Source organism: Protopterus annectens, chromosome 10.part0 (assembly GCF_019279795.1).
Source record: "Protopterus annectens isolate FY-2018-M chromosome 10.part0, PAN1.0, whole genome shotgun sequence".
Classification (NCBI taxonomy): domain Eukaryota; kingdom Metazoa; phylum Chordata; order Ceratodontiformes; family Protopteridae; genus Protopterus; species Protopterus annectens.
In genome coordinates, this window is record NC_056744.1 from 103,432,571 (window position 1) to 103,458,075 (window position 25,505).

Below are 25,505 nucleotides of genomic sequence, written 5' to 3' on the forward strand. Positions count from 1 at the left end.
ATGAACAAAATAAGCATGCGCAATATATGTTTATTACACTTTATGTAGATTCTTTATTCACTGCTATTCCAAATGAATATGGTATAAAATCCACTACAAAGAATGGAGATCAGAACAGTGGTCAAAATACAGAAAAAAAATCAACCACAGACAAATAAAGAAAATTTATCAGAGATTAGCGCTTTCATTCTTGCTGTTCCTATAATATGTAGAATACTTACCCGACACATTCTTGAATCCATATTTTTACTGCTTTCAAATGCTCCTTTACCTTGTCTTATAACTTATGTGTAGTCAACCCAATGTAAAAATTTGCACATTGATTACAGATAGCGGTATAAACCACGCCAATAGAATTACAATTGTAATAACTACCTACTGGCATGGTAATAATCCATATTTTTATTTTATTTATTTTATTTTACATTTGTTAACCGGGGGTGTCTGACTGAGCCAAAAAGGCCCTTTATCAGCAGAGGCCCGGGGAGAAAAGCTCCACACAGCAAAATTACAGATACATTTAGACATGATCAATATACACACAAATTACAAAAGACATGTTTTTACAGTGGTATGCAGCACATCAACAGTTACAGTGAAGAGAACAAACAAAAAATATTTAAAAATAAACGTAATTAATAGATTTGTGGTGTACAGCTGAAATTTGGAACATAGGTGGAAAACATACATAGTACACAGGTACAGTACATACACTCTAGATTAGCCAGTGTTTGTGAGAATAGTTTTCAATCTTAATCAAGTACTCTAGGTTTAGTATGTGTACCTTATCCGCTTTCACTAGCCTGGGGAGCAGTCATGGCACTGACAACTTTGCTTGAGATGTTGCTTGATGAGGTCTTTAAAGGAGGCTTTGGATGATGTGTTTTGAATGCTAGTGGGGACAGAGTTCCATTTTTTAGCCACTGAACTTCTATATAGTATATAATATACTAAATACTATATATGCGGCAAGGACACAAACACATTATTTATTCTGAAGAAGTTCCACGATTTACCTTTGGAATGAAAGCAGTAATCTTTGAAACATTTTTTTATTTGGCCATGCTTGAGTGTTTCTTTTTTTTAATGGTATAAGTTCCATTAGGAAATATTTATTCACATACAACCCACTATCTAATTTAATGATAAACACTGTGTGAAATATTTAATATTTAACTGAATAATATTTTTTTTATTTAAAGATGTTTGGTACTTGTAGATATAAGGTATAGGGGTAGTTATGCCTGTATCCAATACATATACCAACTTTGTTATGGCTACATGGGAAGGTTAATTTAGATTCCTAGATATTAATAATAGTTTTACAGAACATTTTCAATTTTATAGGTTTGCTGATGATTGATTTTTATGCTATGGGAAGGAAATATAAAATAATTAGATGTTTATTAATTATAAAACAAACAGTTGGGTTTCTTACTTTTAAAAATCCTATTCATCTTCAGGAATAAACTTTTTAGATGTATAGACAGATAAAAAAACAACTGATGGTAAAATTGACAACACCGTATAGAAAAAATACAAGAAAAATACATTTTACTATAGGACCAACATGCACCCCCTAATATTTTTAAGGGACAAACGTTACAGTTGGCAAAGCTGAACACAGATGATGATAAAATAGAAAAACAAGTAACAGAGTTAAAAATAGCTTTTAGAATAAGAGGTTACAGAGAAGAATTAGTGCAACAGAAATCCTTTATTATTAGGAGGTTGTCTGGGTAAAGCTAATACTCTTGAAAAAAACATGGAACCACTGGAACATAGTAATAAACAGATAGTTAGGGTAACACTAACATACAATAGACATGCATCTAGGCTACAAGCAATCACTAGAAATGCATAGTCATATTTTAACTAATGTGGAGATGTTAAGAAGTAAGAATTTCATAATGGAACAACCCTGTTTCAGTTGTGACAGATGTCAGAATTTAAAGGACAAGTTTTGCTACAAAGAACTTAAACAAAGATTAATAACATCAAATATAGTCAAAGGAAGGAAATGGTTCCATGCTTTAATTACTCCTTTTGCAAATGTATATATGTTTACAAATCCCACTACTCAGAAATTACCATTTAAATACATTTCCTGATTATAATTCAAAAAGCACTGCATACCTTGCTGTATGCATGGTTTGTTTAGCATACTATGTGGGGAAATAAATTTGAAGTTAAGAGAACATATATGTGATCTTCTATCTGATAAAAGGATATGTACACAGACTAATTGCTCTATTATATAGATATCTATCTCTCTCTCTCTCTCTCTCTATATATATATATAGATATACATCTATATATATCTATCTATATATATATATATATATATATCTATATATATATATTTATTTTATATTTGTTGACCGGGTTCATCCGACTGGGCTACAATTGCCCGTTTTCAGGGGAGGCCCGAGAAGAATAGCTCCAACAGAAAAATAGAAAATTTAAATATTGAATAAATATAGAATGCATTCATACATTACACTGTGGCAAGTGAAATACATATAGAAATGCATTCATCAGAGGGATACATTCATAATTACAAATTATATACATAACAGTGCAATAGTTACATAGCTGAAATATTTTACTAGTTATGTTTGTACAATGATGTAGCAAGAAGAGAAGATAAAGTAATAAGTTTGTTTATTGAAGGGAAGTAAGAGAGAAGGGAAGTAGAAGGTTATAGGGGAGTGTTTACGGGGGATAATTACATTGGCAGGTCCATTTTTCATGAAGGTATTTTTTGCAGCAGTTTTGAATAGATTGGGATGTTCAAAGGATCTTATATCTAGTGGTAGGCTATTCCAGGCCTTAGAAGGGTTAAAGCTATAAACTAAGTGATCCATTTTGGTCCTTGGTTTGTAGATTTTTAGTAGGCCTTGTTCAGAACTGTGGAGTAATCTAATGGGTTGGTAATGTGAGATTAGGGATGAGACAGTTGGAAAAAAAGAGGATCTGTAAAGAATGGAGTGAATAATCTGAAACTGATTATACTGAAGCAGGTTAGGTAATTCTAGCCAATTTAGTTTTTTTAGTGAGAGACAGTGATGGGACTTGTAAGAATTTTGGCCAGCAAATCTGGCAATCCTGTTATAAGTTGTTTCTAACTTGTTTAGTAGTCCAGTGTTGAGGCTGGTGAGAATTTGGGAGCTATAGAGTAAAGTGGGTAAGAGGAAGGCATTTGAAAGGGTTAATGTTGCTGTTTTGGTAAGATATTTTTTGTTTCTGTAGAGGAGACCTAGCTTGAGATGTGTTTTCCGGATACAATTATTGACGTGTAAATCAAAGGTTAGTCTATCATCAACAGTCCACCTGTATTTGAGTATTATTTTGTGACAATATGGAGAAGGAAGACTTTATGTAGTTAAGGTTTTTAGGGAGAAAGAGTAATAGTTTGGTTTTCTTTGCATTAAGGATAAGTTGATTTTCAGATAGCCAGTTTTCTACAGAGTTAAAAGAGGACTGTGTGTGTGATTTTAGTTGAGCTGATGATTCAGCAATAGTGATGTGTAGAATAATCTGCGTACTGTATCAGTGAGGATCCAGGACAGGAAGGGTAGAGAAGGTTAGTAAAGATGTTAAAAAGAAGTGGCCCCAGAAAGAAGAGGGGAGAAAGCTGAGAGCCATTTGACTGATTGGAGTCTATCAGAGAGATAGCTGTTAAATCAAGATATGGTGGATGGACAGAAGTGTAAATTTGCTAGTTTAAGGAGAAGGAGACTGTATCAAAGGCTTTAGAGAAGTCAATGAAGAGGAGGAAATAAGTATGTTACTGTCTCTAGCTAGTGATACAGAGTTTAGGAAAGACAGACGAGCTGTAGTAGTGCTGTGCATGGGACGAAAGCCATGTTGGGTAGGTGCGAGTAGGTTTTCTTGCAGAAGGTAGTGTGCGTATATATATATATATATATATATATATATATATATATATATATATACACACACATACACACACACACACATATATATACACATATATATATATATATATATATATGTTTATACATCCTATGACTCATAGAAACTAGCATTAAATACATTTGCTGATTTTAATTAAAAGAAAGTACAGTTGTGTAAAATCTTACCATAATGGTAGATGTTCTTCTCTTCGATGTTGCAGTATTCACTACATTAGGGATTCTCTGCCAAGGGCAGCCCGACATCCAGCCAGAAGGTACGCCGTATGTCACAAGTATGCTCCTTGCGTAGCATATGGCATAAAGGTGACGTCTGGATGTACCATCCTCAGAACTGAGAGCCCCAGTAGGAATGCCATTCCAAGGAAAAGAAAGGTAACTCAGTACATTCAAGAAAGAAATGGGCCAGGGGGCAGTGGGAGGGAGTGAATACTGCAAAAGTGAAGAGAAGGACATCTATCGTTATGGTATGATTTTACACAAGTGTACTATGTCCTTTCCATTTCACTGTTGCAGTATTCATTATATTAGGGAGAGTGCCAAAGCTCATGAAGAAACTTGGGATGAGAAAGGACCATCACAGCCTTCTGGAAAGCCAAGAAAGATGGCCCTGGCAAAACCAGCTCTAGCTCTGGAGGTTCCATCCAACTTGTAGTGCTTGGTAAAATGTGTGCACAGAAGTCCAAGTAGCTGCCTGAAGAACACAGTTAGTAACCAAACCCTTGAAAAATGCACCAGAAGAAGCCACAGCCCTAGTAGAATGATCCCAAAAAGAATAACAAAAAAATTGCTTTTTAAATCCAAGAAAAGAACAGTCTGCTTGAATACAGCTAATCCCAAGGACCTGGGATGAAAGGAAACAAAGAGCTTATAAGATTTCCTAATAGTGTTAGTCCTCCAAATAAAATCTGAGTTGTATGTGCACATACAATGCGTGCAGCACCTTCTCACTGGCAGATTGCAGAGAAGGGAAAAAAGTGAGCAAATGAATAGACTGAGTAAAGGGAAACTCATTCACCACCTTGGGCATAAAATAATTATTATGCAAGAACACCCTGTCCTTATGAAACACAAAAAAAAAAGTAGGACAAGCCATAAGGGCTTGAAGCTCAGACACCCATCTGGCAGAAGTAAGGGCTAACAAAAGAGGAGTCTTCCAAGAGCAATGCTGCAAGGAAGCTGAAGCCGCAGTCTCAAAAGGAGCCCGAGTCAATTTTGCCAAAATAAAAATAAGATTCCAGGAAGGAACAGGTTTCCTGGGATGTCTAGTATGAAGGATGCCTTTTAGGAATTGTTTAGCCTCAATCTAGAAGCAAAATAAAGACATACAAGCAGAGATAGCTGATAAGTGGGCCGTAACAGAAGAATAAGCCAACCTAGCACCGAGCAATTCACAGAACCAAAGGAACATCCAGAGAAAGTGGATCCAGGTTACAAGAAAGACACGAAACCGAAAACCTCTTCCATTTGGATAAGTAGGATCTTATAGTATTGGGTTTTCTGGTCTCCAGCAGGACCCTAAGCACGTCCTCAGAAAAAAACATGTCTATGTGGAATCAAAATCCTATCACCCACAGTGTGAGTTGAAGAGTGGGGAGGTGGGGATGGACGAGAGATCCCTTGTCTTGTGTGAGTAGATTCATCCTGTGAGGTAACTTGTGATGATTGACCTTGGCTAAATGCAGAAGAAGAGGGAACCAATACTGTCTTGGCCCACAGGGAGTCACCAACAAGACTTTGGGAGCATCCTGTTGAATTTTGAACAGGACTTTGGGAATGAGGGGAAAAGGAGGGAAAGCATAAAGAAACATCCCCTTCCAAGAAAAAGAGAGGGTGTCCACCTTCCACACCAGAGGACCTGGGACTCTGGCACAAAATTGAGGAAGTTGTCTCTTCAGAGGGGAGGCAAAAAGATCCATTTAAGGAGTACCCTGTTGGTGGACAATGTCTAGAAACACATCCCTCTGAAGCATCAATTTGTGGGATTGAGTTAAGGACCTGCTCAAAGTGTCTGCCACAATGTTTTGTCATGAGGGAATGTAAACTGCCTGAAAAGTCACTTGATACTGGACAGCAAGATCCCACACCAACTGGCAAAGAAGATAAGATGTTGTCCACCCTGTTTTCTTTACATACCACATCTCTGTGGTATTGTCTGTAAATACCTTGAGAGGTCCTGGGGAGAAGAGAGGATGAAAAGTCTGAAGCTCCAGCATAAAAGCTCTCATTTCTCTTTGACACTGATGTGCTCTATCTGCTGAAGAGGTGACCACACCCCCTGCAACTTTAGGGAGCCAAAAGCTGCTCCCCGTCCCACATCTGAAGAGTCTGTGAACAGTTCCTGACAGGGAAGAGGGGAAAGAAAAGGGAGCCCTGGATTTAGAGACAACTGCTGGATCCACCATTGAAGTTCCTTCTTGAGACAAGGTAGAAGAGGAACTACAAATTCCAAGGGATGCACATGTTGAAGCCAGACTGACTTCAGAAACCACTGAAACATTCTCGTGTGGAGTTTGGTCATAGGAAGCAAAGGGATGGTGGATGCCATGAATCCCAGAGTTCTCAGAAACTCCCTGGCTGTAACAGAGGCCAGAGGAAGAAGAGTCGGAAACAAGGAAATGATGTGTCAGAATGCTGTGCCCATCCCTGGGGAAGTACCTGCTGCCATTAGTAAAATAGCTGCTCCCATTTTTCCTGTGAAAAAGAAAAGAGAAAACCAAGCAAACAGCTACTCCTCCTCTTTCTTTGGCTAGGAGTAATTTACTGGTCTGGCTCAGGGTTTAATTCAGGCTGTTGATCCTTCTTGTAAAGCAGTTTCTGGTAAAAGAAAGTGGGATTCCTCTTTTCTTGAAGAGATTCAATATTCTGAATATGAAGAGGAAGAAGGAGGGGCAAATACAAGTTTTTTTCCCTCAGTTTTCTGATTCAGACTCTAAGGAGAGCTCAGTTTCTGATTCTTTTTTTTGGGGGGGATATCTCTTTCTCAAGAGACTAATGCTAGAATGTGCCAATGTTTTCAGTGGAAGAACACTGATGTTGATCAGTCCCTCAGAAAATACTATGAGTTGTCACAGAAGGATTTTCCAAAATCTACAAACAGTCCTCCTGTTCTGTCTGCTTTACAGGATGTGTGTAATTCTCCTTGCAGTTTTCCCCGATAGCCAGCTGCCCCCTGCAAAGGCAGACAGGATGTATAAAGTTTACCAGTCTTTGAAATTTTTATACATTATTCCCAAACCTGACCCAGCAGCTATAGCATTAGCGGATTTCCCTGCTGCTAAGCACTTAGTTAATTCCCATCCTACTCTTTCTAATAAAGATGCAAAAATTATTGATAGTATGGAGAAAAAGTGTATTCTTCTGCAACTCTGATTTTCAGAATTTTAAATTGTCGGGCTTGAATGTTAAAGTTTTTTCTGACAAATTGTGAAAGTATGAGGAATGTTTTATCTGCAGTTTCTTTTTGTGATGAAAAAACTGATTTTAATAACTTAGTTTCTTCTATTGCACAGGTCACTTATTGTTTGCAGTGTGTACATGACTCTGTTGATACATACTGCAGGGTTGTGGCCACTGGTACATTTCGAGGGGTTTACATGACTGCATTCTCAGAACCTCCCAGATGATGACAAAAATGAGATTTTAAATTCTCCCTCAGAGATTTAGTGTTTGGCCCCTCTGCTGAAGAAGTGATCAAAAAGTATGATGGCAGGGGCAAGCTGATCCAGGGAATATCTAAGATTTTTCAACCCTCTTTTTCCAAATTGTGAACAGGATTTTTAATCTCTTCACCCAATTTTGGCAAAAAAAAAAATAAATAAAAAAATAAACAATTTCAACAAAATTCAAGTAAATAGAATCTTAAAAAGAAGTGGCAAGGAGGTTCCAAAATGAAGTGTGGAACCTCCAAAACCAAGGGCAGTCCAACAAGTCTGAATAACTATTCAATGAACCTTGTGACTCCCCTCTCACCCTGGCTCCTTTTATCTTCCAGGAAGTGTTAATTTCCATTTCTCTCTTTGGGAACAGACTGTTTCAAGCAAATGGGTTCTGGAAATCATCCATCAAGGTTACAGATGATAGTGGGAGAAAAATCCTTCTTTCCAGGGGTCATTCCTCATTCTCCAGGTCAGACTCTATTGTTTCTACCTGTTGTTTATCACATGCTATTTCAAGGAGTGATAGAACCAGTTCCTTCCTTCCTTCCTTCCCAGGTTTTTATTCAAGAATGTTCCTAGTGCCAAAGAAAGAAAGTGCTTGGAGACCAGTTCTGGATCCTTCTTTCCTAAGTTGTGATAGTGCCCAAATTCAAAATTATTTCAATTTACATGTTACCTCTTCTTTCTCTTTAAAGTTTTCTAACACCAGACTTAAAAGATGCTCATCATCACATCCGTATTCATCCAGACTTCAGATGTTTCTTAAGGTTTTGTGCATCTGGATCACATTCATCAGTTCTCTGTTTACTCTTTGAACTATCCACTGCAATTAACAGTGTTCACAAAGAGCCTAGATGCATTTACAGCTCACTACAGGCTACAAGGTATCCATATTTTTTCCAAACTTAGATGATTTGTTTATCTTTGCAAAGTCTTTTTCAAAATGTCAGGAATCTTTCTCTCTTGGTGGGAGATCTCTTACACACGTTTGAATTCCAAGAGAACTTTCAAAACTCTTTCTTAACTTTTTTACACAGGTTCATGTTCCTGGGATGTCAACTAGATATCAGCTAGATACCTCAGTTCAAAGAGCTTTTCTTTCACAGAAAAACAATAGATGTTTATTTAGATTTATTTCTGTTTTCCACTCAGACTTCAGTCACTATGAGGGAACGCCTCAGGATTTTGGGTATCACGGCATCTATGATTCTCAAGATACCCCTGGCTAGACTTCACATGAGAAAGATACAATGGTATCGGGAATCTCTTTGCTCCTAGCATCAACACCCTTTATCCTTCCAAATCCCAGTGCTGGGGTTTATTAGAAAAGAAATATTTTGGTGGAGACATCAGATATCCTTAATTATACCATGACCCCCCCCCAAAACGTGCACGCTGATTGGCCAGCGTGCCCGTTGTAAATCGAGTTATACTAATGGAAAAAGGTCCGGTCGCCCGGACTTTTTTCCATTAGTATAACTCGTTTTAGCAGCTGTCTCGCTATGTTAAATGGGTTTAACATAGCGAGACAGCTTTAAAATAAGCAACGGAGATCTCCGTTGCTTATTTTAAAGCTGTCTCGCTATGTTAAACCCATTTAACATAGCGAGACATGTTTAAAAAGCAACGGAGAAAGCAAGATCTCCGTTGCTTTTAGAGTCTCGCTATGTTAAATGAGTTTAACATAGCGAGACAGTTTTAAAATAAGCAGCGGAGATGTCCGTTGCTTATTTTAAAACTGTCTCGCTATGTTAAACTCATTTAACATAGCGAGACTAAAAAGCAACGGAGATCTTGCTTTCTCCGCTGCTTTGCACAACTCTGATGTACTGCGAGGCGCGCAGTACATCAGAACTGCCGCGGATGCCAGACATTTGCGGAAGGGCAGTAAACAGGCATTATACTATGCCATTATTTAAGAAAAGTAATAGTTTCTTTTCTTAAATAATGTCATGGTATAATAGCAATAACCCACTTCTGGGTGTGGGTAATGCTAAATTTACCCACGGTTGGCTTTGTTTGGTCCCGAGGGCGAAGCCCTCGGGACCAAACCACGCCAACCGTGGGTAAATTTAGCATTACCCACACCCAGGCGTGGGTTATTGCTATAATGCACGTCTCCCCTTCTACAGCCCTGCTTCAACACTGTTAGTCACCACTGACGCTTTGGACGTTGCTAGGGGAGCAGTCTCAGGAGGGATACACATGCAGGGGGTGTGGGGCAACAAAGACAGATGCAAGCACATAAATATCAAGGCGATTTTTGCCCTGATCAAGGCAATTAACTCTTTGAATCACCTTTGCTCCCTGTGACCTCAACGTTGTTACAGACAATACCAGTCATGTGATACAACAACAAGCAAGAGGAAACTAGGTTGTACCTCCCTTTGCAGACTAGCCATGAAAGCTTGGACATAGCTCCTCAACACAATCTAACTTTACAGGCATCCTACATTCTGTAAGAGCAAAACTGTGTGGCAAACAAGCTGAGCAAGACCAGGGCAGACACTTGCAAAGGGAAACTAGATGAGGGGGCCTTCCAAGATTTGATCTACCTGTGGGGAGTTCAAGTAGACCTCTCTGGATCTTGTCTGAACAATGAACTGGCAAGATTCTGTTCAAGGACGCCATGCAAGAAGGTCTGAAATACAGATGCCTTTTGTTTTCTTTGTACAGTCATGTTACTATATGCTTTACCACCATTTTCACTAATATCCAGCGTACTTCTGAAGATTCAAAAGGAATCTCCTAAGATCATTATGGTGATGCCCTTCTGGTTGGGACAACCGTGGTTCTCTCTTCTTTTGGAAGTAGCCAGATGCAATTACCACAAGCTTCCTCAGAGACTGGATCTACTCACACAAGAACAAGGGTATGATGCACCCTGACGTCAGTCATCATCAGTTGACTGCCTGGATGATACGGTCTTAATTCATTTTTTACCGAGGACGTGCAGCAGGTACTAATGGAAGCAAGAAAACCTGCTACTAGAAAATCATATATTAGCAAATGGGAAGGGTTTTCTAGTTGGTGCCAGCAACATAACCAGCACCCATTCAGACTTGGTTGTTCTCTGGTTTTATAATATTTATACGAGTTGTTATCCTATGGTGTTTCTTATTCTTCTATCAAGGTTCATTTATCATCAGTTTCAGCATATTTGTCCATGGATCCTACTCTTTCAATGCAGTCTAATTCCAAAATGTTCTTTAAAGGAGTTTTGCATAAAAGACCTCCAGGAAAACTAGTGGCCCCTCCTTGGGATCTTAACACGTGCTCCATCTGAATCAGCTATTCTGGATGATTTGAAGTTCTTAGTATGGAAAACAGTTTTAATGATTGCTCTAACCTCTACAAGAAGGGCATCTGAGTTGCAAGCTGTTATGGTAAGTCAACTCTATCTCATTTTCCATAGGGCCAGGACTTATTTTACGCCTAAAGTGGTATTCAAGTTTACTTTAGGCTAAACTATCCATTTCACCGTTTTTCTTTCCTGAACCTAAACATTAAGGAGAAAGGATACTTCATATCTTGCATATAAAGAAATAACTTTGTACTGTCTATTCCAGGCTGGGTGATGGGCTACTCTACCAGGTTTTTGCCTTCATCTATTGCTTTTTGGAAAGGGTTGGATTCTAAAGTATTCTAAAAGTTGCAACTTGGTCCTCTGTACATATTACAAAGCACTAAAAGCTTGATCCCTTCTCTAGGTCCAGATCAAGTTTTGCTTGGACCATTCTCCATGGACTCATAGACTCTTCTCTTTCCATCTCTCGATGTAATTAGCTAAGATATTCTACTCACATAGCTAAGGTTATGGCAACAGTGATCAATATGTAAGTTGAATTTAACATTAACAGTAGACATCTGAATGATCACTTCTGCAGTACCTGCTCCCTCCCTCCATCCCCCTTGTTTAAGCTAAGATGTGGACATTTATTTTTTGTTATTTCTAGCACTGTCCTTTCAGGGCTCAGCCTCCTTGTCTCCTCTGGCAGGAATCCACTGAAGGGTTTGGTGTCCACACTTGTCTTTTAGTCAGCTTAGCTCAGACTACATGACAGTCTGGGGGGCATGAAAGCTGGCCAGCTGTTATATTCATAGCAGGATATTGTCATATAGCTAAGGCTACTGCAGCAGTTATCATTCGAACATTTACTGTTGTGGTAAGTTCAGCTTGCATAACTGTTCTTTCCCACTTTACTACAAGGTTAAATTCTTCTTGCACTAGGGAATTATTTGAAATTTCTACAGCAGCATTTACAGAACAAACCGTCTAATTTTGGTGTAACATCATAATCAATACAGCTTTTAATTACTCAACAGTGCACAAAACATGCTGATTCCTAATGGCCCCAGTTCCAATACAAGTCCACAAAAACGAAAAATAAAGATAGCAGATGTCCAAATAATCCAAACGAACAATAATTCTTGGTAAAACAGGTTTATTCAGTCGACACCAGTAAGCGCTTTCACACTAAGGCTTCATCAGACTTTTACAACTTGCTATAAACTCATTAAACTTCAAATAGCCCTCCTTTCAACCTCATTGGTTGTAGGATTAGCATTCTAAACATGTATTTAAAGCACTACTAGCCATAAAACGTCAACATGCATTACTTTAAAAACATCATAAATCATGCTTTATAAAAATATATATGTGTGTGTATACACAATCGCCTTACATACAAACATATAAATCAATGATTTAAGAACATATATAGGTAGAGAGTTCATATAAACTAAAACTCTAACAACCTATTTCATTTTAAAAATTGACCAATTAACAGATGCAAGGGAAAACAGCATAATAGACTCATACCAGTTCTTACTTCTTAAAAACGGTTTAATATGTACCTTATCCCGCTGGATTATCAGATGGAGGGCGGATATATCCCCTGGACTTAATGATAAGGTACATATTAAACCGTTTTTAAGAAGTAGGAGACTCCTCAGACCAAATAAAACATGTTTGAATTTTGCCTAGATATACTTATTAAATTGATAAGAACTGGTATGAGTCTATTATGCTGTTTTCTTAAATCAATGAGGTTGAAAGGAGGGCTATTTGAAGTTTAATGAGTTTATAGCAAGTTGTAAAAGTCTGATGAAGCCTTAGGGTGAAAGCGCTTACTGGTGTCGACTGAATAAACCTGTTTTACCAAGAATTATTGTTCGTTTGGATTATTTGGACATCTACTATCTTTATTTTTCGTTTTTGTGGACTTGTATTGGAACTGGGGCCATTAGGAATCAGCGTGTTTTGTGCACTGTTGAGTTATTATTTTTCTATTTACACGCTGTTTCTGAGCTCTGTCGGCTGGCTGTACATTGTTGTGTTATTTAGCTTTTAATTACTGACAAACTGAAGTCTATCATATTCACAAACACGTCTTAGAAAAGCAGTCTCTTAATCCTCCTTTAGCATAGAACATTATAATGTACACCCTGTACTTTCATCATCTGCAGCAGAAACGAGCAAAACAGCAAAAATAAAACAAACCCCAAAGCTGCAAAAACAGGAAGTAAATGGCAACAGACAGCAAAGGGTGGTACACAAAGCAAGAAGCAGTCAAAATATGATATGAACCAAGTAAAACAATTGAAAACACATATGCGCTTTTGTCCTGGTAACCTCCAAGACTTCATCAGATATAACCTTCAACACAAGTCCCAACTTAAAAAAGCTCTCTTTAGGTCACATGACCAAATAAATCAACTTGTCTTAAAGTGATATCAGCCTGAGTGCATATGAAGTTAAAAACGTATAAAGAAATATAAAAAATATATAAAAATCTTATCCTTCAAACTAAAAATATACAACCTCCTTTATGTAAGACATCATTAAATACATAAAATACAGTAAGACCTTAGAGGCATACATTAGTACCTATTTAAACATTAAAAAATATATATTTTATGTGTTATCAATGTCAACATTAATACTGCCACCCCAAAAGTGTCTAGAAAACAATCTTATAAAATCAAATCATTTTATAAAATAAAATAAATGATTAGCTAAACATTATATATACAAGAACAGGTTTTAAAATGGTAAATACAGTTGCAATATACTTAAGTTTAAAAATACCCTTAAATAACTCCATAAATAATATTCCATAAATAATATCCCTCAGTCTTAATAAAACCCACCAGTAGGTCATCTCTCAAGGGCTTTCTTTTTCAGCAGATATGCAATATTACAACTGTCATTTAAACCTGAGGGTTTAAAGCCATCAACTAAGAGTTGCCAATACAATTAATTCCCTTACTTCAAGCAGGACAGTCCATGCTCCCCCCCCACTTACTTGGCTGAATTTTTTCAAGAACAGTAAATCTGAATTCATGCTGTGGATGTAATAATAAATGTTTAGTTACAGCATTATTAGTTTTACTTTTTTAATCTTGTACAGATGTTCGTATATATGTTCCTTCAATGTATGTAAAAAGATTGACATCCTTGACAATAGAGTAACATATACAATTGCTTTAGTCTGACAGTTGTATTTTCCATTTAAGACATACCATTTTCCATTAATTAAGCAACGCCCACCCACCTTTATCCATTTACAACAGTAGCACTGCCCACATTTCCTCATACCTCTAGTCACTAAGCTAGTATACTGACTTTGTGGAGGACCTTCAAGGATGTTCTTAAAACTACAAGATTTTTTATAAACAACAGGTCTAGCACTCAACTTCATGTGTGTTTCCCTATCATCCCCTTTAACGACCCACTTCTTTTCTAGGACTCGCTTTATAAAATCACTGTCCATACAAAATGTGCTAATAAATTAACTTCTATCCTTAACAGGGTACATAACAAACATGAAATAAGTCATGACTAAGATCAGGAAGAGTAGCTCCCATAATGATAGGAGCTCTCTAATTAAACTAAACAGGAAACTAAGAGGACTAATTAAGTCCAACAAGGCCAATTACGACGTTAAGACAGCTTCACAGGCTAAAGATACAAGGCCTTCTTCAGCTACATCCAAAAACACATTTGCTGAGCAAAGCAACATATCGAATTTGCTGGTTGACAAATTCAGCTCAAACCTCTGGAATCAGATGTCCATATGTTGGTATCTGCTACACGTACTCCCTCTGGCTGTGGGGATGACTGAAGGGTTCACAGGACATATACATATCTGTGCCTCACTGTATCAGGCTGTTTTGTCAAAATCATCTCAGTTGTTAATACCTTTTAAACATGATTTTGTTCTTCTGCATTCACTGTGCAACTAAAACTTGTTATTGTGGTATTAAAAAAAAGCTACAGGAAAAATGCATTTTGTATCATCTTCAACTGCTCAACTTTCAGTGTTTTTACCATACACAGATTATGAAGCTTCTTCTTCATTTGTACTAAGATGGTTTCACATCCTTTTTTTAATTGCTGCTTCTTAAAAAGTCTGCATACATGTATTGAGGCATTTATGTTAGTCAGCATCAAGTCTAATCAAGAAATAAGATGACTTGAAAACACTGGGAGAAAGGTCAGTTTAACTTTCGCATCTGACTGGATGCTAACTGATGTTTTTTGGTTTATTACACTGTGCTAGTGAGTTCCTACAACAAGGCCATCTAAGTCTGATGCTGACTCAGTGATGCATGCTCCATAACTATCCTGTTCAACCAAATATAAAAGTTGTAAAGTTTCCATCACAAAGTTTTTAATGGAATGCACACTCATTCAGAGATGGCTTGGATCTGCCTATGCTGGGCATTCATGATGAGAAACTCACTTGACGTACTACTTATCTCTGCATACTCTTGTCAATTTTAAATACAATTCCCTCTGTCATTATAGCAGCTTAGTAATGGCAGGCTTTTGATTTGTGTGGATATTTGGAATTTCATATATTACTACATAATGTTGACAAATGACATTTTCATTGGGAACAATAATATTATCATTGTATTTCAAGTTCAGATTTAAGCAGTTTGACACTGTTATAAATCAATACAAACATGACATCACATTTGATTGATAATTCTGTTTTCTCGCTGTTTTACCTAATCCACACTGTACCTAATTATGCACAGTGCTTACTCTAAGCATTTACATTTTGGCCGAGTACCAAGATGACCTGTGAACAGATGACTTTGCAGCCACTGACACCGCATGCCCACTCTAAGAAGGCCAAATAACTCCATGAAATTGTGGAGATGATGCAAGGCGGTTCAAGGTGACCCTTTACAGCAACCTTATACAGCCTGTCAAATTCATGACTTCATCAGTCCCTTCTGTGGCAGGATTTAACGTGTCCACCTACAAATGATATCTTCAGGTGCGGGATTAGAGCAGACTTCTCTTAATTATTTAAAGCAAAATAATGTACAAGATAAAAATGCATGACATACATAAAAATTAAGAATCCATATAGAAAGAGAAATAAACAGCATAAGACCATAAAAACAAATATTATGTGCTTACTTTAAGACTAGCATCATTGCTAACCAGTAAGACTGTGCTCCCTATGCATTATAACTGCTTAGCACTCAGAGCTTTTCATGCTACTTGTCTCCCTCCCTCAATCCCATCACATACCTCTGCATTTTCATACATTGGTATTGATGTGTGCCCTTCTTGGAAAAAGACGTAACTGCTAGGCAGAGAGAGAGATAGATATGGCATGAAACCAGAAAGATACAAATTTGCTAGAACATGGATAAAGACCTTGAGGCATCTTAAGACTGAAGGGAATGTGCTATAGATAATGGATGCACTTTTTACAGATGAAGTCCATAACTTTATCAGTTAAGAAGTGGTTTGTCTTCAGTAACACACAGGACACTGTTCCAGGCAGCCCTCCATCAATGTTTGCTGTTATGAGAACATCCCTTTGCCAACAGTACTTCCAAAGGATGACCTTGCTCTGAAAGTGATGTCTAGTACTGAGCAGAAACTTGGTGTACAAATATTGTCCATAATGGTGCTGTGCATGAAGGCCAAGCTCCCACAGTGGAACTGGAATGGGAGGTGCAAGGATAATGGACCTGCCTTCCTTCAGGTAGCAAAATGTAAACCAACTCAGACAGCTGTCTACAAAGTGTGACTTTATTTTATTGTTATTTTACAATTGTTTATCGAGAAAGTCTGAATCAACAGAATTTGTCCGTTTTCAGTGCAGGCCCAGGAAGAAAAGCTCCACATAGTACATTTTGTTACAAAATCATTCAAAACACAATAAACATTTTGATACAGAAGACATGCAACATAATAACAAAAGCAAGGTAGTTTCTGAAAGTTCTGTTCAAGAATATTCTTATGGTCCTTTAGTAGAGCATTTAGACAAAATCAAACCAGCTAGTGTCTATACTTCTGTGCAAAATATACAACTTAGACCTTTTTTGAAGAACATTTAAGCAATAAACAGAAAGTAAAATACAGGTTGAAAATGTAAGATTATGATGCAATTTGAAACATCAGAGCTGTTGCTACAACATAAGTTTATTGTGTAAAGCACCATCTGCAGTTATCAAAGAGAAAGAACTGGGCATTTATTAGGTTCGTCAGGGTGTTTGACAGTTGGATATCCAGGACATGGATAGATAGGACTTCAGCTGTCTTTTGAACTTTTTTTTTTTTTAACATGTTGACCACAAGGGCACATGAGATCCTGTCTAAGAAGGTTATCAAGTGAAGTGTTCTAGTACACTGTGTTGGATTTGTGATTTTCGCGATCTTGGAAATGCATCCCCAGTCTTAAAGCAGACATGTTAGCAGTACATTTACAGTTAGGGTGTGAACAATGAAGGAGCGATCAAATTGTAACTGTTATTCAAAGACTTTTGGTTTAAGCACTTGGGCTTCAGGCCAGTTATTTTACACTAGGAAGGTTTGTGATCTACACTCTTATGGCAGGAGAGGTAGCTTACATCCTTCTAAGTTGGGAATTGCTGGTTGAAAGCTTAGTGGTCTGTTATTCTAAAACTGTCTCAGTTGTGGTTTATGCTCTTGGGCTTCAGGCCAGTTATTTTACATTAAGAAGGTTTGTGGTCTACACTCTTGTGGGAGGAGAGAGCAGATTCTGCCCTTCTGAGCTGGGAATTGCTGGATGAAGGCTTAATGTGCCTGCTTATTTGAACTGTTTCTTTCTGAAATTGGTGTGCTGAATCTAGCTCTGTTTGTATAACTTGAGCACTAATCCAGGCCATCTTTTTTTGGAGATGGTTCCCCAGCACCCTAGTGGCAGGAGTGTGTAGGTAGAATTTGTCTAATTGAAGACTGCTGGAACAGGGCTCGGTTTTGAGCTTTTTTATTAACTGGTTGTTTAAATCAGTTTGCTTTTGTTTGTTACTGTTATGTTTAAGTGCATATCTGTTCTCATGTGTTAAATCAACCTAAAGAGAGTTTAAATATCCTTAACATAGTTTGGTTTCAGGTTTTGCTGTACCAGATCTGGTTTGTGTGATTCCTGTGTTTCCTGCTACGTCATCTTGTGTTGGCCAGGGCCTGCCTGCACTTAGTGGGAGTAAGTGAACTGGTTTGAAGTGGTCTGGCATAGGGTGTTGAGCTAAAGGACAAAGGTTGACTGGTAAATTCCAGTGCTTCTATTTTACTTTCATTTTTGTGGTATTTAACCCCAGCATTTGCGTGTTTGTGCTTGTTTGCCCATTGCTCACTGCCACTGTGCAGTTTTAATCCTTTGTGAGGTATCTCAGTTGCATTTTGTCCCGTACCAACACTCTTGTGTAAGTGAGGCCCTTGCCTGCAGCTACTGTACTGATTTTATCCAGCCCTACGAACACCTATAGGTACTGTTCTCAGATAGTACCAACTCTACTATCCCTGACTTCTCTTTCACAGATTCATATATCCATGTTCGGACAATTTCCTATGGTTTCTCCTGCTAGTCTGGTTGATATGGGCATCCTGAGATAGTGCAGCAACTGCCTTATGTACACAGACAACCCTCTATTACCACCACCTAGGAACACAATATGTGAGAGATGCAATTACATTAAGAACCTAGAATCCTTGCTATCTCAGTCACATGCCAGTACATCTGGCACTGAGAAGGTTGTTTGCACAAACAATACGAACACCACACCTATAAAACCACTCACATCTGTACGACACACTCCTACATATGTGGGAGTTCTCAATAAAAACATACCTAAACAAGAAAGGCCTCCAATGCAAAACCACACATGCACATCACAACTCACAGAACTAAGCATCAGACATAGTACACACATTTGTGTCTCACAGCCTCTAAGGCCCAGACACAAACCCAACATACTAGTCATAGGAGACGCTATCATGAGACACACATATGTGCCCCTCACCAGGTTAGACAAGGAGAAAGTCACAGTAAGTTGTTTGTCAGGTGCTAGAATCCGCCATATAACGCACGCACTCAAGTCTCTTAACAACAGGTACTGTTATTACTCTGCCATAGTCCATGTTGGTGTGAATGACTTGAGACACACCTCTCTGGACTATATGAAGAGAGACATGACTGAGCTTGCTGAATATGTGTCCAAGGCAGGTATGTCCCTAGCCTTAAGCAGCATCCTACCATCACCCAAAATGATATCTCAATACAAACAGAAAATGACTGACTTTAACAATTGGCTTAGTTTCTGGCGTCATTCCAAGGGGATCCAGTACCTGACAGCCTGGGAGGACGTGATTGACAGACCACGACGCTTTGCCAGAGATGGCCTTCATCTGTCTCCCCTGGGCTTCAGGCTTCTGGCAAAGGCTCTTGCCTCCCCCATAGTGCCTTTCTTAGGTAAAGTCATAAGCACAAAATTACCAACAAGAAAAATTCTTCTAAACAAAATTTAAAGGTCATGCTGCTAAATGCTAGGAGTCTTAGCATGAAACTTCACTCATTGTAAGCATTCCTTGCCCTGGAGGATGCTGACATTTATGCAGTCACTGAAACCTAGTTCAAAGTTGAGGAGAGCACCCCAGCCTTACCAGGTTACTCATCCTACCATACTTTCAGACCCCAAATGGAGGGCTGCAAAGCCAAAGGAGGTGGAGTTTCAATATTTATCAAAGGCATAAACACCTCCAGGCTGGTCAAACAGTATGATGCACAGGAGACACTCTGAAGTGCAGCTAACTGTTAACAAAACACTTATACAAATCATAGCTAGCTACAGACCCCCAACCAGTACTCAGGATGCCCACTCCACCTATCTGGACTTACTTGAATCCATCAAGATTCAATCCTCTGCCCTGATCCTGGGAGGATTTAACTAGCCAACCACTGAGTGGAAGACCTGTTCTAGCCCAAACATGAACACCCAGAGATTCTTGATTTTGTCAGTGCTAATGCATTGGGTCAGCTGGTCGACACCCCTACGAGAGGTGAAAATATCCTGGACCTGGTCCTAACCAACATGAGTAGCCACTGTAGCAGCCCTTCAGTGTCATTCTCCTTGGTAAGATCTGACCATCAAGTGATCACTTTTTAAGTCACCATCTCCCCTGAACCCCCCCCCCCACGTCAGGGTCAAACAAAAAAACTTTTCCAAAGCGGACTACAATCTCCTCAGAGTAGACATAAGCAACTTCACGGCCACCGTTCCTTCAGTTGGAACTAGCACTAATGTCCAAGCCTACACCAAAAAGCTATATGAGTACCTACATAGCTATATGGACTCAGCAATACCGGACAGGGACAAATCATCTTCTCTACGAAGAGTAAACCTGTCTGGTGGGCAGCAGCAATAAACAAACTCTATAATAAAAAGAAAAAGTTGCTGTCCGGGACCAAGAAGGTGCAGGTGCCAAATTGGAAGCAATCTCTCCTTTGTTTGAGCAAGCAAACAAGGTCACTGGTGAAATCCTCTAAGGCTAACTTTGACTCCAAATTGGCCACATCCACTAAGGACAATCACAAGGCCTTCTTCACATATGTTCACAATCTCAAAGGTAACACCCAAATCTGCTCTGAACGGGTGTTCAACAACACCACATACAAAAACGCCATAGATATAGCCAACCTGCTGGCAGACAGGTTCAGGGAAAACTTCACCTCCCTGTCTCCCCATCAGTAAACCAGGACATCCCCAGCATCTGCCCTCCTCCCCTCATCACCAAGGAGCAGGTCCTTAATGCCCTCTCAAAGGCAAAGAATACAGTTTCCATAGGACCTGATAGCATCCCTGTCTGTATCCTACAGGAACTCATGCATTAGCTCTTAGCTCCATTAGGCACCTATTCAACCACAGCCTGAGCACCAGCTTCATCCCAGCTGAATGGAGGACAGCCATAGATGACTGCAAGCTGGACGCTGTCTTGAATTCTCCAAGTGATGTGAACATCCTCCAAGAGGGCCTTACCCAAACTAGTGACTGGTGCCAGAAGCATGGCCTCAAACTGAATGCCAAGAAATGCATCATTAAATGCATCATTCCACACTGGGGTGTGTGTGTGTGTGTGTGTGTGTGTGTGCGGGGGGGGGGGTGATGCCCCCCACATAGTTTAGTAAATATTGTTTTCTGCAAACAGTTATTCATTGCAGTTATAAATATCCATGTGTATGGTTTAAAATCTATGTGCCCCCAACACACCCCCTAACTATATATACTAACTCCAGGATTGCACTACAGTGGGGAAAAAGGCATATACCTTTTACTTTAATGTGTCAGTGTTATGTGTTTCAGTCAAATGAGTTTTCAGTTTTTTGAATTTTCAGTGTTTTGGTCTCAGACAAATGAATTTAGGTCATATGAAGTAGACCCCTGAGGAATGGACTCCCTTCTCCATGTCAAGCAGAGTACCTCTCTAGCCTTCTTTAATAGGAACCTGGATGACTGGAAGGGAAACAGAAAATATACCCCTGGGATTCCACCTGTGTCCCTGCTGGATAGGGGAAACAGGTGCTGACTTTGAGGGAACATGGGCGAAATTCTTGGCGAGGCTTATAAGGGCCTCTGGGCCAATAGCCTAGAATCATCCTAAGAACCTATGACTAGCCTGCTGTCAGGTTCTGGCAACACAGCCATCACTGAAAGCTAGTTCTGCTGGAATCTTTAACAGGAATACACTGGGGCGGTGACACTTTCTCCTAGTTCAACTGAAAGAGAACTAACCACTGAAGCGGTCTCATATGCAGTCTGGCATATGGTACCATACAAATTGTGGATGTCAAGTATCCCTCAAGTCTAAGCCACTGTCCTCCGAAAAAAGTAAGGACTGCAGGAACTCTCGCAGGGTGGCCTGTACTGTGTGGATTTTGTCATACGGCACAAAATCTTTAGAATCCAGTTTACACTCTATGAATGCTATGCACTGGGTAGGTTGCAGGTGTGATTGGAAAAGATCACTGTAATACTCAGGAATATGGCCAGACCCTTAGTGTTGAGGGACAAGATAATGTTATGTCTGTAAGTCATGCTGTGTAATCCTTGTGCCAAATACAGAGTCGTCACCAGTACTTGCATCACAACCAGCTGCAACAGTGCTGCCTCATCTATCAGCCCTGAGAAAGTCAGCTTGTAAATGTATTGTTCTATCAGTTTCAAAGTAATCAGATTTAGTCTAATGTTAGCTACTGCTGACACTGGGATAGGTGGAGTTGGATACAATGACATGTTGTCAACAGGTACAAAGTTTGCAAAGTTATGGTGTCAGTAAAATCAAAAGCTTGTATATAACGTGTGTGTGTGTGTGTGTGTGTGTGTGTGTGTGTGTCTGTGCATGTGCACACGAGTGCTTGTGTGTGCAGGGGGGGTTGAATCAGTGAATGAACAGGCGAAGACTGCGGGGGTTAAATGCAGAAAAAATATGACACAGCTAAATTCTTCCAGCACTTCTTTCCTGCACGGATTGGAGTGTTAGTCACCTGTGCTTTCAATAATGAACTTCCATACGGCTCAGTCAAGCTTCTTGTATTTGAAGCCTGAAATAAGATAAGCTTTGGTAGAGGGGTCTTAGCTGCAACTCAAGTTAAAGTAATGATTTCTGGCTTCTCTTGCTCAATGGGGTATTGGGTTGCACCTGCACATTCATGACTTTGGATTTCACTCACTCAGCAGAAGGGCATATAAACTGGTGCTTGTTTGTAAAGAACCATTCTGAGCTTTTTAATGGACAGAATTTGGGGATGGATACAGCCCAGTAGTGAAGGGCCTGTATCAAAGTGCAACAATTCACCAAGGGTGGGTCTTTAAGCAGACAGACTGCTCCATAAAGACATATTGATGCTCCTCCTTTTGATGCTTCCACATTGATCTGTTAAAATAAAGGGAAACAGAGTACTGTAATACTTCCTGCAACTTGCCAAATAAAATGGGCACAGTGGACTGACTGCAGACACACGAGGTAAAAAAATGGGACTGGGATGAGTGGAGAAACTGAAGAAAAGTTCTAAAAGTAAACACAGATAAGAAAAGGGGTTGCGTTTCTGTCTCGTCAGTGTTATCCTAGCATACGGAGATGTAAAAACACAGGTAAAAAAATAAATAATTAATTTCTGCATGTAAAATAACAAATCTACACAGCTTGAAGCACTCTCTAGCCAATTTGCCTAAAAACAGAAAACTTGACTAACAGAAGCATAATGGGACAGGGGAGGAGCCAAGCTGCCTTAAAAGTTCTGAATGCCAAATGATCCCAATGCCAGTGGTATATAGCCTTTCTGGTTACCTGAGATGGACCACTTCTTATAAATGAAGTCACTTCATAATAGGCTAATTCAATGAGGTGGTTCAATGTTTTACAACTCATTCCTGCTGATGCCACAGAAGCAAAGATCCAAGCTGCCACCCTCTCCACAGGATGGGCAATCCATAGTCATAGTCCATCCTCCATCACCCAGTTCCTCTAGCTCCTATGTTGCTAGTTGAACAACAGTCATCTAAGGTGGAGTCAAGGCTTTCTCTCTCTGCACCACCGAGACAGGTCAACATGTATGACATTCTTAATGACTACCTCCATATAGAGAATAACCGTGGGCTACTTTTCTTTTCTTCCCCAGATAGTCTTCTGAATATTTTGGGGGGGAGGAATAGAGGGCCCCACAGGTAGTCAGTAGTGGACTTTATAAGTCTTAATGGGTTCACCTTTGAGAACTGCAAGGTGGGGAGGAGTCACTGCTTTTATTCATCAATGAAGTAAAGGCCTCTGGGGCCTAAGACTCCTTGTAGAAATCTGAATGGAAGGGAGAAACCTTTCAACCACCAGATTCGGGAACAAACTCATGTACAGGCTTGCTTGTGGACAAGTCAGCAATTGATGCAGGTCAGACACAGTATGATAGGTACCTAGTGCTTAGACATTTACCTGCCTAGGGCGATAAAGTGATGCAAGAGGACCTGTGGTGGCATTATGCCGTATTCCTGTCCACATTATTACAGTTCTTAACAGACCTCAAATCTATTTGAAGTCTATAACATGAGCTAGTATCCTCGATGGGGAGGGGGAAACCATGTGTATCCCCCTCACAACCTGGACCAACATATATTTCGTGGGCCACTGGAAGGGGAGTCCTTGGTCTCCATGAGCTCTGGCAAGATAACCGAACAGACCTTTCTTTCTCTAGAATCAGGTTCACTGCCAGCATGCTCTGCCTTACTGGTGAGGTGGATAAGTGATGCCTACAGTCCCCCAGGGTTAAAGCTGGGGCACACATTCTCAGAGTTCCTAACTACTCGATGAAGTTAATGATAAGTGTGAACCCCAGCTCTTGCTAGAGAAGGATAACCTCAATGCCTGCAAGGAAAGAAGGGACAGTTTTAAAATGGAAATATTTAGCTGGACTAAGGCTTGTCCAATGTTTCTTGGTCCTTCTGACGGCACTCTGACAGAGTTCTTGGACTGTCCTGCTCATCCTCCAATCAAGGAGCTCAGACATTGCCATCCTTCTGATAATGATGCAAGCCAGAAGCTTTCCCCTGCAACGGAGTTAAAATGGTGGCATTCATGGCATTGCTTCCCTATGTGCGTCACTCCTTGGCAGAAGGCATAATGTCAGTATGGGTCTTGGCTTTTTTGTGGACATACATTAGTTTAGAAGATGTGCTTTCAGGCACTGAATGTGGGCAATTTTCAGTATGTCAGGACTAAGCTCTGAACTGTTCAACTGGTAGAAAAAAAAATTGGCGGACTGAGTGGTTAGGCGTGTTTTTATAATGGAGTACACAGTGTTACAGCTCATGCATACCCGAATGCAATGATATCCGAAAACCTAGAGATTAAGAGAGGCTAAATTTTGCTGCTGACATGCTATGGAGCACCTCCAAAGCTAAAACTGGCAATGGCAGTGGAAAACCCTAAATCCAGGGAATTTTCAGATCCTTATGTGCAGGACTCCATACTTCTTGTCTGGAGAACTAAACTCCTGCAACTGCAAAAAAAAAAAAAAAAAAAAAAAGACAAAACATGTAGGATATGGATGATACAAGCTTTTTTCTTCTTCTTTTTTCTTTTTCTGAAGAGAAGAACTGAGGAAAAACAATCAGATCTTATGGCATGTTTTAAAGTGACCAGTGTGAGGCCTCAGGAAGCATATCCCAGCCATAACGTTCAACAGCTTTGGTACATATATCCTCTTGATATCAACATACAGCCTAACATATAAACAACTAACAACATTAAGGGAGGGATTCCAAATGAATGGCCCTGGTATTAGTTCAACAGACAGATTTCTCCACAGTGGCACTTAACCTCAAGGTATGCTTTTTTGATAAGGAATAACTGGTGGTGGTAATGGATATTAAAGAGGATGGTTGGCAAATTAACTTTATAAATAAGTGGTCTTGTAAAAACTACTAACAGTTAAAAAAACCTAACTGCTGAAACACTGAATCAGCTCTGTTCTACAGCAGAGAGTAAAAGGACATGTACAACCCTTTACGTTTGTGTATCAACATCTGTAAATGGGGCAGTAGCCTGAAGACCAGTCATAAAACTGATGCCTTTAGCAGAGGTTCTAAC

At 39.4% G+C, this 25,505-nt stretch overlaps 1 protein-coding gene across 3 annotated transcripts in view; it reads right to left on the minus strand.

The window, feature by feature from the left end:
* CEP131 (centrosomal protein 131) overlaps positions 1-25,505 on the minus strand; it is a 1,433,457-nt gene that overhangs the window by 141,056 nt on the left and 1,266,896 nt on the right. The window lies entirely within an intron of this gene.